The sequence below is a fragment of the Cydia splendana genome, chromosome 10 (assembly GCF_910591565.1).
Source record: "Cydia splendana chromosome 10, ilCydSple1.2, whole genome shotgun sequence".
Taxonomy (NCBI): domain Eukaryota; kingdom Metazoa; phylum Arthropoda; class Insecta; order Lepidoptera; family Tortricidae; genus Cydia; species Cydia splendana.
In genome coordinates this window covers 10,214,836-10,228,635 of record NC_085969.1, presented here as the reverse complement: position 1 = coordinate 10,228,635, position 13,800 = coordinate 10,214,836, and the positions used below count along the sequence as shown (strand labels likewise).

Sequence of the window (13,800 nt, the reverse complement as noted above, 5' to 3'; positions counted from 1 at the left end):
TACATATAGAAAAATATTTTTTTTTCTCGATAATCCTACAATTCTAGCATTTTATTTCTAAACAAAACGGTTCTATGCTACGATAGGCAGTACTGAAAAAAAAATTGAACGAAAATAACGCAGGATTGCCGAAATATGTATTTTTTTATATTTGGGTCAGGGCTGTGACCTTTATCTCCGGTGGTGTACCTACATAGTTAAAATGTCTGTAAATCCAAATGAAACACAAGCGGCCGTATCTGAAAACCGTAGTAACACAATAAAATATTTATTGTTGTAATAATTAAGCATTTATTTGGTACATCAAGTATTTAGATTGTTTAGTGTGTTTTTGTTGTTGTTTGAGTGTAGAGTATTTTGTTGTTACGCTTGCCTGAAAAGTATTAACTCTATAGTAGAACGAACGGCCATATCAGGCCACTGTGACATATCTCTGATGAAGAATATGATGTGGTGTTGGGAAGGCGTCCCTCGTATATGTATTTTTTTATGTGAAACGTGAGTGAAATGTCTTTAAAAACCCGTAGGGGTCAGATCAAAAACTAAGTAATTAAGTCCGACTTACGCCTGACTGCATATTTCTAATAGGTTTTCCTGCCATCTATAGGTAAAGACCTATTTTGTGTATTTTTTTTTTTTCAAAACTTTAGACCCAGTAGTTTCGGAGCTAAAGGGCGGGGGGAATGGTCATTTTTTTAATCGTCTCATTTACCCCCCAAAAGTGCCCCCTATGTTAAAAATTAATTTATTTACGTTACATATCCGTCTTCGGGTGACAGACTTACATATGTGTACCAAATTTCAACTTAATTGGTTCAGTAGTTTCGAAGAAAATAGGCTGTGACAGACGGACAGCCAGACACACGAGTGATCCTATAAGGGTTCCGTTTTTTCCTTTTGAGGTACGGAACTCTAAAAAATTGTTATCAAGTTCACACATGACTGTGAAGAACGTTACACAAATTGCTGTCGAAACATGTCATGGTTTTGTCAAAAGCAGCAAGATAGAAGAAGAAATTCTTATTCATTCGGATGATGATGATAATGATGATGAATTATGACAATTCTCAATAAAGAGTTAAATTCAAAATTTTCTTTGTCAAAAACTATACCTATTGAAGTATTATTTCTTAACTTCAAAATTGACAACCCTATTTCCATAGAAATCGGAAAAAAACTTAGAAATGTTATAAATCCTAAATCCCGCAAGATTAGCTTTTGAAATTTTGAGGAATTATAGTTTATAGTCTATTTTAGTTTAGGAATTATAGTCGGATACGTCATTACCAAACTCAAGTGGAGCTGGGCGGGACATGTTGCCAGGCAGAGTGATGACAGGTGGGCCAAAATGTTAACGGAATGGTGGCCGCTTACAGACGAAAGGAGTGCCTGGCGTCCGTTGGCTCGTTGGGTGGATGACAACCGGAAGACTGCGGGTCACTTCTGGATGAGATTGGCTCGGGACCGGGATAAGTGGCGTACTCGAAGAGAGGCCTATGCTCAGCAGTGGGCGATAAAAGGCTGATATGATGATGATGTATGATGATAGTTTACCTTATTTTAATTACACTCTATAAAAAATAAAAGGCTAATATTGGAAAATATATGAGAAATAAAAAAAATGTTAAAAAACTTTAGCATCTTATAACTTTTAATTCAAAGGCACTATTAAGATGCTGATATTTTGTACAATTATTGAGTATCTTTCACTTAAACTCAGTAATAAAACTTGCGGCCACATTGACAATACTTTAGGAAATAAACCGATAAACATGATTTCTTAAGGTCATTGACCTCATCTACAAAAAAAAAAAATATTTTACGTAAACTAAGCAAGATAATCACACGGGAGTTTTACAGTGGGATGTAAAATATTATAAAGCATATAATAAAAATATAAAACGAAGGTGGTCAAAACTGATCGAAAATCCCACACTGTGCGGCTGCGTGTGCGTGACGAGCACGTGCGCGTTCGGCGTTGTAGTATACAGATCCTTATGAGAGACGGCACACCGCTTGCATGACGTGTGCGTGTGCGCGGCGTACGCGCACGTGCACGTCACCATAGATATAATATACTTAAAGATTACGTCTAAGCGAGCTGTCACTGTAACCACTTTTGTTTAGTGTACGATTAACAATGTAACTCCACCTTGCTGTAGCCATGTCGATAAAGTCATAACACTCATAACGATAAACTATCGACATTTCTTGCAATTTTAATTTTACTTCAAAGGTTTAACGATACCTAAAATGAATAAAAACGCTTTTATTCTTTATTGTGGTTATCAGATCACAATTTTATCGTCACGCCCCAGCAGGGAACGAAGGGAAAGTTCAGATATTTAATTAAAATACATAAATACCTACTAAAATATGTGTTCCGCAATAATTGAATTATTTTATTATATTCTAATATATTGCGCTGACACGCTAGCGGCGTCCTACGTCCCATCGACCAGCAGGCGTGCTGGCGCGGCGGCGGACACTCGGGAGCGTCAAAAGGTAGCCAAGTACAGCTGTCTCGGCGCCCAATACGACTTCGTCGCGTTTGGCGTCGAGACGCTTGGTTCGTGGGGCAGAGGCGCACAGATGCTCCACAAGGCGCTCGGCAAACGGCTGACGGCCTGGCCACGACATTGGTCTAAGGCGACTGGCGGGGCGGCTGGCGGCGCGGCAAACGCGAGCGACCGCCAGGCATGCCACGTACTTTTAGTAGCGGCGGCAGCGACTAGGAGCGGCTGGGACGTAGACGTCTTTAAAAACATGTTTTTTTTTTCAAAAGTGGCACTTCAGTGCCTAGTATATATTTAATTGTTTGTCAATGGGTGCATGGGCTAAATACAGGACGACAAATTTATTTACATCTAGTTTAGTATTTTATATATTGTGTATAGAAAGCACCCAGAAAAAAACGAATACACAAGAATGAGTGTGGAGACGTTACAACATACTTAAATACGCGAAAGTACATTTAAAATTTCAATAATATACGCTTCCGTGTCCATGTCGCTCGAGAAAAAAACAAAGTCGTGGCATCGCCTGCGCTGCCCGATACAAATGTTCGAGTCGCGCCCCTCCCCGCTCGCCGCCGCCGCTGGTCGCCCGGTGCACGCCGCGCGCGTTGCCGCTCGGCGACAAGGCTCATGGCATGCATAATGCGTCGCCGGGTTATTGTTTTTGCGACTTACCGCCGGTCGCCGCCGCCGATCGCCTTAGACCAATGTCGTGGCCAGGCCGTGAGGGAGGCAACGGGCGACCCCCGCGCGGGCAGCTTTCTCGCGCAGAGAATTTCAATTGCAATCCAGCGCGGGAACGCTGCCTGCGTGTTGGGCACCCTCCCGAGGGCACCAAATTTTGATAGGTATTTTTAATTTTTAGTTTTAGTTATTTTAATTGTAGTTAGTTTTAGTTTTATATTCTTATTGTTTCGCTTCTAATATATTCAGTATCCATTAGCATTTTAATTATGTTTATGTTTAACGAAGATATTGAAGCTTCAATTAATAGCTATTTCGTTCCAGTGTGTAGCGTTTATCGATATATAACATGATTAAAATCGACTTTTCACATCCCTATAAAGAGCACACATGGGCCATTTTATTTAAAGTTGTCCGGTGTCCCCTACACTTTTTTTTCAAAATTGGGTTTTTGTGTGTTATTTCTACTCAGAATCATGTGCTCTTTTGATCCTAATAGGAGAAAAAAGTGTCCAAAGATTTCCACACATTTTTCGATCTTTCCATTCCGAAACCGCCATACAAAGTCTATGAAAAAATGGTAACGGAATGGGAAAAAACCTTGGGACACTTTTTTTCTCCTATTAGGATAGAAAGAACTCGTGATTCTGAGTAGTTCATCTTGTCAACAGTATGGTTGTCCTTTTTTGACAAATGGCATTGTTAAAAGAGCGAGGAAAGAGAAGTGATGCTAGTTGCTGCGCCGTCAAAGTGAACAGACAACGTTGGGGCCTTGCAAGTCACGCACACGCAAGCCGGTGTGCAAAGGCCTTTAAATGTCAAACTTCTATGAAATTATGACGTGTAAATAACACTTGCACTGCATGGGCTATCAAAATCGCTGCAAACTTTCCTTGGTCCAACTCTATTCGACTTTTCGAAGATATCTATCACTTTTTTGTAGGTAGTTAACTGTTTCTATAACCAGCATTACTTACCTTTTTATTACATAATTATGTTACGAGTATAATATTTGAGGTTGTCATGGTACCCAGTGTAAATAAATAATTATGTCAATAGAAAAATAGAACTTTAATTTGCGAAAAATTATCAAATATACTTGGTCAAGCAGATCTTGTCAGTAGAAAAAGGCGACAAATTTGAAAAATGTAGGCGCGAAGGGATATCGTCTCATAGAAAATTTGAATTTCGTGCCTTTTTCTACTGACAAGATTTGCTTGACCATCTATATATTACAAATAGGTAAAAATACTTAAATGTAATGTATCGTGTTACCGGGCGTCGGTAACATTAATATTATGTGAAAGAAAAATGTATTACAGTTATTAAAATTAATAAGACATCGCTAATGCTATTATCCGTATGAATATATTTATATATTTTTTTAATATCAAACAGCTTCAAAAAATATGCGTCAAACGAAACGCATTCAGAGGGCCTACTGCGAACCACGTTCGACGTGTTGCCTCCCTGTCGCACTTACGTACAAATTTACAAGTGCGACAGAGGGGCAACACGTCGAACGTGGTTCGCGGTAGGCCCTCAGTACGGGCAAGTACGGGTATGGTCGAAGCGCCATCTCACGAAATCTATTATCAACATTGAGGCAAGACGAGAGCATGACGATAGTTGTCATTCAAACCCGTCAGATGACATTAATACAGAATCACACTTATTGCAACCATTTGCAACATTTGACACTACTAGAGACATCTGCTGTACTTTTGGGAACTAAATATAAAGTCACGCTACTCAATATGGCGATTGCTCGTCCTAGTAGACTAGTCCGTGACGATGTATAATTATTTATAGTTGGTGTGTGTGTATTATTCTGTCGTCCACGTCGTCACGACCGCTCAGTATTGTGTTGGAAGACTTTGAAGCAGGTACCTAAACTGCCTAAGTGTTATGGCGTTTTAATAAAAATCCCAGTTTTTTCTAGAAAGTGTCATAATCTGTAAGGGTTGAATACAGGATTACGCAAGCCAGCGGTTAACTCCTGTTGAATTCATTAACTTCAAAGAGGTGCCGTAACTAGGTGTCTTGATAATTTAATCCTTACAGGATTGCCCAATTAAAATGTTGCCAACGACTTTTTAAATATTCAGAGGAAGGGTTGCCACTCAAACGAGGCAAATTTATCACTCCTGGGAGGATTTATTCGAAAATAATGATATTTAGGTGTCGATTAGGAAAAGTTGAAAGTTTGGAGCTCAGGCTTGTCATAGCCTAAGTGACGAAATTTTAATGTTTTTACTTTTAGTCGTGTTAAAAAGTTTATTAGATAAAATATTTCCGCTTCGAAATATAAGTAAATTAAATTATAGTTAGTAAGTAGCTAACATTACATGGGGAAGTATTTGTAAACTATTTATGGCTGACATCAATACTTATTATGTTTAAACAAAGAATAGTAATTTATGAAATTTTCGTTTTTTTCCGTCTTTTTCGGATTTTTAAAGAAAAAAACCAGTAAGTCATTACAATGACAATTCGTAATGACACAACTGTGACAACTGAACTGAACTGACACCGATGTCAATGGCAAAGTAAGTCTATAATCATTCACCTACTCACCAGTATTAAGAAAAATAACCGATTGAAACCTGTTTAAATCGTTTTTTTCGGAAAAATTGAAGCGGTAAATATCATGGTTTTTTTTCGTAAAAATCTGAAAAAAACGAGCCGTTTGGAAAGAAACGGGATTTTTTCCGGAAATTTTCAACGCTAGGTTGGAAGATCAGATGGCAGTCGCTTTCGTAAAAACTAGTGCCTACGCCAATTGGGATTAGTTGCCAAGCGGACCCCAGTCTCCCATGAGCCGTAGCAAAATGCCGGGACAACGCGAGGAAGATGAGATGATGAAGTAGATTATATTTAGATATCGTATAAACGCTGTATCTCTTAAGGTGTTATTGGCCTTCATTTGATCCGTTTGGTCTTTTTTATATCCAGTAAATTTTCTGTAGATATATTCATGGTCTAATAAAACATGGTCTTCCATTCCCAGAGTGACACGCGATTACGTCACAATAACATTGCCACTTTATTTCAACATAACATGTTACATGGGTACATTATACCTATGGTTAATAAGTTAAAATATTTCTTTATAATTTTATAATTTTCATTTATATGTATTTTAGCTTAAATTTTACAATAACACGTCATTTTTAATTACTCGTTAGCAATATCTTCCGATTCACGAAAGAAATTTCAGACTTTCGGGTAATTCTGTTTATACTACTGGCAACACAGGATAGCGCATGTGGACATTTGACAATTCGGATCTAGATAACTTCATGCCCTGACCGTCATCCTTGTCGAACGCGTGTTAATTGTTATTTCCTTCTCGCTCAGTGTCAGCAGTCGCAGTGTTTTCCAAACTTTTCACGTCGTAAGCTTGGTAATTAATGTGTAACTGTGAATTAGTTTTTTAAACGTTTGTCTTGTATAGATAAATAAAGTTTAATTTAATACATTAGATTTGTTTTATTTTATTATGTTTCTACATAAATAACTTAAAATTAATGCCGTTAAAATAATTTTCACCGTTGGTTAAAATTCTCCCACATTTCAAAGTTTGAGAACCTGTAAACAGCATGATGACGTAGGCGCGTGTCAGTTAGGTCATACGCGAATCTCGGAATGGAGTACCAGGCGGAGTATATTATTATACCATGGATATATTATTTTATATATCCATAAAAAAAATACATGTAAGTGTATTCGGGTAATTCCGAAAGGAAAAAAACACTTAATAATAGCGGATAATTTCGAAAAAAGACTCATACTACAACGGAGTACGAGTGATTTTTAAATGATTTTCGGGATTACCCATTTCCAAAATTTCCTGAATACACCTATAATTCCCTACGATAAAACGATGGGGAATTAATTATCATGAGAATTACTGTTACGTTGTGCGCCGTATGGAATGAGCACTAAAGTATTATTGAGAGTGGAATCCAGCTCTCTACTCCAAGATATAATTAGTGAAAGTTTAGTGATACTGTCTTATCCCTGTCTGTCGGTCCCTAAAGGCTACGACAGACGTGGCCGGCAACTCGAGATATTTTCATTAGACTGGCAACCCCGTTGGCAATGTCTAGCCAGACAATTTGACAAGTTTAATTTGAGTTTAGTTTTAGTGGGAATATGATATATGTAGGTATGTTTAATTGCACAAACGGGTCTACCGCGATATAATTTTATTGTTTTTACCTTTAATTCCGACGTTTCAGCTGACCACAGCTGGTGCAACTCAGCTGAAACGTCGGAATTAAAGGTAAAAACAATGAAATTATATCGCGGTAGACCCGTTTGTGCAATTAAATATGTGTACAAAACGCGAGAGTTTAAAGTGTTATATGTATGTTTGTTAGAATTTATCAACATATTTTGTATAATGTCGTTGTTGGGATTTATAGTCTGTTCAAATATCTAGTACATACATCTACTATACCTACCTACTGTCTATAGTAGATATACCTACTATTAGCGAGCCGCTCCGGCTTCTCACGGGTGTAATGTAACGGGTGTCTCAATAAGAGTGCAGCACTACTTCTTTTTGACCCGGGTATGTCCTTAAACTACGTCCAAGACCACCGGTGGACGGGCAGCAGCGTCCCTCAAATTCGGTGTACTCGACTGCGATCGCCAACCCGCCTGCCAAGCGTGGCGATTATGACATTCATCATGATGAGCACAATAGAACCACGGCCCCGAGGTTCCGGCGACCCCCGGTGCTCTGGCTATGGTAGCGGTCAGGGCATTAGCGGGGTCAGGGGTGCTAAGAATCTCCGGCAAAGATCCGGCTACCCGCCCCGACGACGACTGGCCCTGGTAACACACAACATACGCACTATGAGGACTGACGAAAAGATCTGCGAGCTGGAAGAGGAACTGAGCAGGTTACACTGGGACATTGTAGGGTTATGCGAAGTCCGTAGAGAGGGGGAGGACACGACAACCCTGAAGTCTGGTAACTTGCTCTACCACCGGGAGGGCGACCAACAGTCCCAAGGTGGTGTCGGGTTTCTCGTTCACAAGTCCCTCGTAAACAACATAATAACCATCGACAGTGTGTCGAGCAGGGTGGTATACCTAATACTCAGAATATCCAAAAGATATTCGCTGAAGGTCATTCAGGTATACGCACCGACCTCGTCACACTCCGATGATGAAGTAGAAGCTATGTATGAGGACGTAAGTAGGGCCATACATACTTCTAAAACCTACTTTACTGTTGTTATGGGGGACTTCAACGCAAAGTTGGGCAAGAGAAGCGGGGATGAGTTGAGAGTGGGGCAATTTGGGTATGGGCAACGGAACCCTAGGGGTCAGAGGCTGGCCGACTTTCTGGAGAGAGAGGAACTCTTCATGATGAACTCTTTCTTCCAGAAGCCGCCTCACAGGAAATGGACCTGGATGAGTCCTGACGGTTCCACGAGAAACGAGATAGACTTCATCATGACCGACAAGAAACGGATATTCAGTGATGTCTCTGTGATCAACAGGGTAAAGACCGGTAGTGATCACCGAATCGTAAGAGGCACACTGAATATCAATATTAAACTTGAAAGGTCCAGCCTGATGAAGTCTACGCTCCGACCTACTCGAGCCTATGTTCAAAACCCCGAAAGCTTTCAACTCGAGCTCTCTAACCGCTTTGCTTGCCTAGAGAACTTGGCTTCAGTGGACGAAATCAACGACGGGCTAGTGGAAACTGTCCACACAGTAGGGTCTAAGTTTTTTAGATCCCGCCGTAAAGATAGACCTCAGAAATTGACCGAGCAAACCTTGAACCTCATGGCTGAACGACGCTCGCTACAGTTGCAGTCTCCCGATGACGCGGAGTCATATAGGCAGCTCAATAGACGTATATCTAAGTCCCTGCGACATGATCTGCGTCTCTTTAATACTAACCGTATTAAAGAGACTATTGAGCGAAACCAAGGCTCCAAAGTGTTCGCAAAGGACAAGTCTATTGGGCAAAGCCAGCTGACAAAGCTGAAACGGGAAGATGGCAGCATAGCGTCGAGCAAAGCGGAGGTTTTAGGTGAGATCGAGAGGTTCTATGGACAGTTATACACTTCGATCGCAAAGCCCGTTGACAGCTTGGTAGGAGATCCAAGAGCCAAGCTGTCCCGACATTATACCGAAGATATCCCGGACATCAGTCTGTACGAGATTAGGATGGCCCTGAAGCAGCTTAAGAACAACAAGGCGCCGGGCAAAGACGGAATCACTTCAGAGCTTCTGAGAGCGGGTGGAACACCGGTACTTAAAGTCCTCCAGAAGCTCTTTAATTCCGTCTTGTCCGAGGGCATAACGCCTGAAACATGGAGTAGAGGCGAGGTGGTGCTGTTCTTCAAAAAAGGTGATAACAACCTATTGAAGAACTACAGACCCATCACGCTTCTGAGCCATGTCTATAAGCTGTTTTCAAGGGTCATCACGAACCGTCTCGAACACAGACTTGATGACTTCCAGCCTCCCGAACAAGCCGGTTTCCGAAAAGGCTATAGTACCATAGACCACATCCATACGCTGCGGCAAGTTATACAGAAGACCGAAGAGTATAACTTGCCATTATGCTTAGCGTTTGTGGACTATGAGAAAGCCTTCGATTCGGTGGCAACATGGGCGGTGCTTGAGTCTCTTCAGCGATGCCATATTGACTATCGGTACATCGAAGTGTTGAAGTGTTTGTATAGTAACGCCACCATGTCGGTCCGAGTACAGGAGCAGAGCACGAGGGCGATTCCATTGCGAAGAGGCGTAAGGCAGGGAGACGTTATCTCTCCGAAACTGTTTACTGCCGTAATGGAAGACGCCTTCAAGCTCCTGGAATGGGAAGGACTTGGCATCAACATCAACGGCGAATACATCACTCACCTTCGGTTTGCCGACGATATCGTAGTCATGGCAAAGTCGATGGAGGAACTCAGCATGATGCTCGATGACCTCAACCGAGTTTCACAACGGGTGGGCTTGAAAATGAACATGGACAAGACGAAACTTATGTCAAATGCCAATATTGTGCCCATCCCAGTCTCTGTTGGGAACTCGGTACTCGAAGTTGTTGACTCGTACATCTACATAGGACAAGTAGTCCAATTAGGTAGGTCCAACTTCGAGAAAGAGGTCAACCGCCGAATCCAACTCGGTTGGGCAGCGTTCGGGAAACTACGTAATGTATTTTCGTCCGACATACCTCAGTGCCTCAAGACGAAAGTCTTTAATCAATGTGTGTTACCAGTGATGACTTACGGCTCCGAAACGTGGTCTTTCACTATCGGCCTCATCTCAAAACTCAAAGTCGCTCAACGAGCTATGGAGAGGGCTATGCTCGGAGTTTCTCTACGTGATCGAATCAGAAATGAGGAGATCCGTAGACGAACTAAAGTCACCGACATAGCCCACCGGATTAGCAAGCTGAAGTGGCAATGGGCAGGCCACATTGCACGCAGAGAAGATGGCCGATGGGGTCGAAAAGTGCTCGAGTGGAGACCACGGACTAGCAAGCGCAGCGTAGGACGTCCACCCACAAGATGGACAGACGATCTTGTTAAGGTCGCCGGAAGACGCTGGATGCGGGTCGCTTCCAACCGGCACGTATGGAGGTCCAAGGGGGAGGCCTATGTTCAGCAGTGGACGTCTTATGACTGAGATGATGATGATGACTACTTCTTTTTAACATAAAAACACGATTTTTTGAGTAAGTTGTGATATTTATAAGTAATGCATTAAGTATAAAAAAGACATGTTCCGATTATGTATGGAATAAAATATCCGGCGTATGACCATCATGGTTTTGATGACAGGCCATTAAGTATAGATACCTTTCATGAAATTTAATGTTAGTTCCCTAGCTATTCTGCACGACATATGTACCTAATCGCAATGTCACCGTATACCGTAAAACGGGGTGAAAAGACACGATTTTCAACTTCAAAGACGATTTTCGCCAATAATCCAAATAATAAAAGTAATAATTTCGATATGATTTTTTGAGTCTTGGTTAGTTCTTCAATTTTGCATTTGTGAAATACATTTTTACCTACCCAATTCAGAGAAAATCAAAGAAAACTACCTGTTTTCTCCATATCCTTAAAACGGGGTCGATAGACACAAGAAAGGGGTGAATAGAAATATTAAGTTTTAGCTGTCATAGGCATCGAATTTGGTCATTATTATGTGGATACTCTGTTGGTAAATGGTATATATATCTGTTAAACAGCTATTTCATACAAAATTATTTTTTCGTGTCTTTTAACCCCCAAGGCGTGTCTTTACACCCCTTTGTTGTATCTAATCACCCCCTATGGCGTAACTGTTCACCCCATATGCGTGTCCACTTTATCCACCCCTTTATCACGTAAATTTGCTTGTTATTGGTTTTTTGCAAAAAAAATGGTTTATTATAGAGAAAATTAGTGATATTATTTATTATTACCAGGTTAGCTAACTTTTTCTTAGTTAATGTCAAAACATTTACCGCTAGAACAAAGTTCAGACAGGCTTCATTTCTTACCTCGGTGAGACCTTACTTTAGAGTCAAAAAAATCTAACTTTTAGGCAGTTTGATTAAGTTATTTTGGTATCAATGTAGAGAATAAATAGTCTATTTTATACGCATTCCGAAAAATCTAATTTTAGAGATGTACGTTTTCAAATATAACAACTTGAAAGAAAAAGTTCAAAATTTCTCTATTCACCCCGCGATTTCTGTTCACCCCGTTTTACGGTATTCTACAAAATCTTCCACTGATTTACGAAATCTCCCGACCGATGCGACCTTCAAACCTTCAAGGAAAGAGCGTTCTTGCATCTTAAACGCCGGCAATGCACTTATATACAACCCCTCTGGCGTTGCGGGTGTCTATATAATAATTCACAACTTTTTTGCTTTCTACTTGTCCAGAATATTAGAATCACCAACCTGATGTGACCGTACAGATGTAGTGCATAATTGTTTTCCATCGTATTTTCTCGGAAACGTTCGTATTTGCCAAACTACTTCAGTCAACCTCAGTACTTTTTGTACCGACACTGACTGAAATAGCAAGACACGTTCGTACTTTTCCATGTAAATACGATGGAAAATAATTATGCCCTACATCTGGGGTCCGTTTCTCAAAAGCTTGTAACTTGTAATACAAGCGGATGTCACTTTTTGACAACTTTTGTGACAAAGGGACTTCCACTTGTATTACAAGTTACAAGCTTTTGAGATACGGGCCCCTGTAAGTGACAATTTTTACTACACTCAGTCAATGTTTCAGTTCAGCTGAACATCCTGTGGGCGCAGCACGGTTCCATTTTTATCGTCTATCACTATGCGCGTCCCTTTCGCACTTACGTACTTGTTAGAACGTGACCTGTCACGTGACATGGTGACAAGGGATAAAAACGCGACCGTGCTAAGCCGCCTGGACTCATCAGAATAGATAATTACGGTTGGACAACGTGTTCCTTATTTTCGTCTCCATATCCCAGGCCTCGGTAGCGCAGTAGGCAGCGCGTAAGTCTCATAATCTTAAGGTCGTGAGTTCGATCCTCACCCGGGGCATAGTTTTTACTGTTCCAATTAAAATTCAGAAAAAACTGGCATGAACATAAAAATTAAAACTTTATAAACGATTAAATTTTAGGTTAATTAGTTTGACACTTATTAAACATTCACACTTATTAATCTTTAATGTTGCGAAATCAGCATATAGACCTGTACATAAATAAAAACTAACGTAGATTTTTTTTAATATTTATTTATCCGCAGTTACTTCACTAGAAAATCTAGAAATACATATTTAAAATAAGTCCCAGGCTATGTGCTACCTATTTCATAAAAACCAGCATTTGAATAAATCCAAAAACATTGCTAGTAGCGACATCTGTACTTTTAGATTGCTCAGAAAAAAGGTCAGGCACGCCAGCTTTAATATTTAATTATCATACTTAGTACACAGATGTCGCTACTGTCAATTTCATTTCATTGCATATACTAATGTAGGGAGTGTGTAGACTAGTTGCAATACTAGTTTCTTCAACTACGTATAGAGGGCGCTATTAAAAATTGATTAAAGCGCCATCTAGTGTACCTTTCTTGAACTAGCAGAAACTACACCCTAACTAAAGTTTAAAAGCTAGCAAATACAACGCGATCTTATTAAATAGTACAAAGAATTTCTCAAAGATGGCGTTAATTAACCAGTACTAACTATTTCTAAGAGATGGCGTAAAACACAACTCTAATATTTTTATAACAAAATTTGTATCATTAGACAAGTTTAAATTCTAAGATTACCGTAAGTTTTGCAGGAATTAATTTTATTGTTGAAGGAATCGTCAATAACGATATTTATTATAATTCAAATCACTACCTACACGACTATACTTAGGTTATTTGATATCTCACAATCGATAAAAAGAAAAACTTTATTGTTATTAGTCAATAATTTATTATCGACAAAGTTTAGGATGAAATATCTAAAGGTCACACTGGCGCCAACAATAAAAAATCTTTTGTGATGATGATACAGTCTGGTGTTTGTTACATATTAACAAATTTAATCATGACTCCGATCGTCAGCGA

At 40.0% G+C, this 13,800-nt stretch overlaps 1 non-coding gene across 1 annotated transcript; it reads left to right on the top strand.

Annotated features, from left to right (window-relative positions):
• Positions 1–12,704: 12,704 nt before the first annotated feature.
• On the top strand, positions 12,705–12,777 carry Trnam-cau (transfer RNA methionine (anticodon CAU)). The gene has a single exon. It is a non-coding gene; the product is annotated as a tRNA-Met (tRNA).
• Positions 12,778–13,800: the final 1,023 nt, after the last annotated feature.